This window comes from Lactuca saligna, chromosome 5, assembly GCF_052625555.1.
Source record: "Lactuca saligna cultivar CGN05327 chromosome 5, ASM5262555v1, whole genome shotgun sequence".
NCBI classification, from domain to species: domain Eukaryota; kingdom Viridiplantae; phylum Streptophyta; class Magnoliopsida; order Asterales; family Asteraceae; genus Lactuca; species Lactuca saligna.
The window spans coordinates 136,003,077-136,007,522 of record NC_136421.1 but is presented as its reverse complement, the minus strand read 5'-3'; the positions used below and the strand labels follow the sequence as shown (position 1 = coordinate 136,007,522).

Below are 4,446 nucleotides of genomic sequence, written 5' to 3'. Positions count from 1 at the left end.
TCCAAGTCCCAACACTCTCTTGATGCTGCTTATGTGGATTATTCATTCTACCTCATAATGTGATACCTTACTGTCTATAAGTAAACTCATTAGTCATTTCCTTTCTCACCAGATATATTCGGAATGAGGAATCCATCTGAAAAGATAGCATTGTTGCTATGTCCTCCTTGGAAAATCCTCAAGATATGATTCAGATTCTTGATCAAAAGCTCGCACGGATCCAGTTTCAACATATTCATATATCTTTGTTCATATGTACATGCATGGTGAAATCTTTGTTCGATTGAGGTTGCAAGTGCAATAAACTAATTAATGATCATGGTTGAAACCTAAATTTCGAGTTGCAGTTATAGATCATTGAACTACTCTTTCCTTTTTTTTATTAGATGGTTTGAAAGTAGGTTTATTAATAGATTTCACAATTTTGAGATAAAGTATCATAGAGTATTTATGAAGCAAACACTGCTCAACAACAAGTTGGCTTCTGTTTGTATATATGCTATCTATTTAGTAAGCCTGTCGTGCATAATATAGAAACTCTTGGGGAAAAAAACTCACTGGAAGATTAGTTCGTTACCGATTAAGAAAACACAGATGCGAATGCATGTGCATTTGAATTATTAGGAAAACCGCATCTTCATTTCATTTCTTCTTCTCCTTTGATGTTTCCAGAAGAAGATCCTGTAACACACGATCATCCAAGTACTCAAGTACAATCACATGTTTCTCTTTTCCGGCTGATGAACCTGATCCTCTTTCAACACCCGATGAAGATGAATACGACTTAGATGGTGGCCGGAAGGAAGGAGGGTCAGGGAGTTTTGACAAGTACTCGGTTGGAAAATTGAGCGTGGCAAGATGACTCCTTAGGCTGAAGGCAGCCTGATCATAAGCACGTGCTGCTTCTTCCGCTGTATCAAATGTCCCCAGCCATATCCTCTGCCCGTTTTTGTTCGGGTCCCGAATCTCAGCTGCATATTTACCCCATGGCCGCCTCCTTACACCACGGTATCGGACCTCTGCGCTGTCTTTTCCTTCGTCTCCATGCATGGTGTTTCCCTTAGAAGAACCAACTCTGTCCATCGTGTATCTTTCTCAATTACTTCTCTTTCGTTTGCTTTGATCTTTATCTTGATCTTGATGTGATTTTATAGGGGTTAAAAAGAATTAAAAATGCAAAGGTGGCGTTTGACTTTCGATTCTCCATGAACTCTTGTTCATCATTTACATTCTCATGTTTCGACCAAATCTATGTTCTAGAAACGCATCTTTTAGGGTTATACATGATTAAAATAATTGTTGGGAAATCGCTCGGGACTTTCGTTTGAGAGGTTATAATTTCGAAGTTTCAAGGAATACCAATTCCTTAAAGTTTTAGTGAGTCGTGTCTAAAGTTTGCTTAATTCATATTGAAAGGTTTTTACATAAACCTTATATTATAGCAGAACGGATTCATCCACCACGTAGAAAATAAATATTCTCCACTGAATCAAAACGAATTCTTAAAAACATGATTTTTTATTATTCATTCCTTCTTGGTAATAAAGGGATACTAAAAACACATTATATCTGGGTTTTATGGATGTATAGAAATGATATCGTCCATCAAAAAAGTGTTAGGTACTTCTAGGATTGCTAGCATGGTGCAATTTTATAGGTTTCTTTGGGTTAGATATATAGCTCCATTTGGCACTTCTATGAGTTTATTCAAATTGTGTCGTAGCCCCACGGAGGGATATGATCTATAATTTGTAGTTATTTTTCTAGAGTTTTAATACACTTTGCTGTTAAAAAATAGAAGCACAGTTAGAGAACAATTTTAATAACTATGTAAATCGAACCAAAAACTTTAGCAAGCTCAATAGACTCTTTTTGACTCAAGAATACGGTAGGAAAGGAGCACATAAAATACAAGAACTACTAAGTGGATTTTGCCTTTATTCGTATCTAACTAAATCCGAATATAATGCGTGTGAATTTCAGTTATTACACAGAAGATGCATGTTCGCATTTTGTGTCTTTATAGAATATATTGGATCTATTGATAATATATATATATATATATATATATATATATATATATATATATATATATATATATATATATATATATATATATATATATATATATATATATATATATATATATATATAGAGAGAGAGAGAGAGAGAGAGAGAGAGAGAGAGATAGGTTCATTTGAAACCACCTATATTTTATGAGACCGTGAGATGCTTTTTTTAATTTTTTTTAGTTAATTCAGGTTCCGAAAATAATATTTAAAAAAAGAATTTTTGGATTTTTTCATTTATTTTTAATTTTTAAATTATTTTTTAGAATATGTACAGTGTACTATTCTATTAGAATATTTCACGTATTTTGAAAAAAAAAACGAGATTTTTTTTTTTTTTTTTATATTTTTTTAGTTAATTCAAGTTCCTAAAATAATATTTAGAAAAAGAATTTTTAGATTTTTCCATTTATTTTGCATTTTAAAATTATTTTTTAGAGTAGGTACAGTATAATATTCTATTAAAATATTTCACGTATTTTTAAAAAAAATGGGATTTTTTTTGTTTATCTTATTTTTTTTAGTTAATTCAAGTTTCTAAATAATATTTAAAAAATAATTTTTAGATTTTTCCATTTATTTTGCATTTTAAAATTATTTTTTAGAATATGTCAGTGTAATATTTTATTAGAATATTTCTCGTATTTTTCAAAAAAAAAAACGGGATTTTTTTTTTAATTTTTTTAGTTAATTCAAGTTCCGAAAATAATATTTAAAAAAAAGAATTTTTGGATTTTTCTCATTTATTTTGCATTTTAAAATTATTTTTAGATTTGGTCACGATACTAAAATTGTCTCAAATGAACATATATATATATATATATATATATATATATATATATATATATATATATATATATATATATATATATATATATATATATATATATATATATAGGGAGAGAGAGAGAGAGAGAGAGAGAGAGAAAGAGAAGCGTTCAATCGAGAACATTTCTTATCGCGAGAACATTTGAAAACAAATTTGGACTACACAATTTTTTTAATTAAAGTTATAAAATAATATCCCTATAAATAAAAAATTAGTTACAAACAATTAAAAATCTCACTAACTAACATCATTCACCACCCAACCAACACTACCCACCACCACTACCTACCATTTGCCACCACCAACCACCATCACCAACCATCAACCACGACCTACCACCCACCACCCATCACTACCCGCCACCACCACCAATTTTTTTTTTTTTTTTTTTTTTTTTTTTTTTTTTGTTTTTTTTTGTTTTTTAAGTTGTGTTTTAAAAAACTTGCAATTTTTTTCAAAAAAATTGTAAGTTTTTTAAAGAACGCTACATTTAAAAAAAAACTGTAATTTAAAAAAACTGCATTTAAAAAGGAAACTGTAACTTTTTCAAAAAAAAAACTACATTTAAAAAAAATAAAAAACTAAAATTTTAGGTGCATATATACATATTTTTTCAAATGCATATATTCATATTTATTATGGTATAATATTCGCAAGTAAATAATAAAAAATCTCATTTTTTATTAATTAATCTATAAACATAATAGTACAAGTATTTTATTCGATACAAAATAAAATATAACAAATAAAAAATGCTACAAATTTCAAAGCGTTCTCTTGTCTTCGTGTCAATATTTCTTTATTTTCTTCAATTTATCATTTTTTACTTCTTCAATATTCACCATAATTTCTTCCAAATCTATAAGAATTTTTTTTTAAAAAAAATTGATTGATGCAAAAACACTCACAAAATACAAATGTGATTTTCATGTGATTAACATATGAATCACATACGATTCACATATGAATCACATGCGATTCACGTATAAATCACATTTGTATATGACATTATATGTAAATCACATGCAATGTACTTATTCAAATGTGAATCACATGTGATTTACATGTGAATCACATATGATTTACATGTGAATCAAATGTGATTTATGTTGGGTTTTGAGCATTCTAACACTCCTATGGTGTACATGAAACCCTAGAAACCTTGGGTCTATGTTTGACTAAGATACATGCAAAATGATTTTCCAAGGTTCATAATCCTATCTAGCATACATGGGGATCTTTTATTCTAATAGTTAGTAAGAATTACATACCTCTTTGTAGCTTCGATTCCTTGAAACCTTGTGAGCCTAGCACCTCAAGTGTGATGCCTCAAATGTCTCACACAACACCAAGTACACTTGGAATAAACTCTAAGAGAATAAGAACACTTGCAAAATCAGTTTGCCCTCATCTTTCTTTCTTAGTCGCCGATTTTGGTGAATAGAATAACTTTTATATAGTGTGTCACAATTAGGGTTACACCATCTAAACCCTAATTCTCACGACCTTTCATTTCCACGACCCATGGGTTATGTAACTCCCATGGAG

The 4,446-nt window shown here is 29.5% G+C and overlaps 1 pseudogene; it reads right to left on the bottom strand.

Annotated features, from left to right (window-relative positions):
• Positions 1–642: 642 nt before the first annotated feature.
• LOC145045746 (ethylene-responsive transcription factor ERF098 pseudogene) lies at positions 643–1,083 on the bottom strand (annotated as a pseudogene).
• Between the last annotated feature and the right edge of the window lie 3,363 nt (positions 1,084–4,446).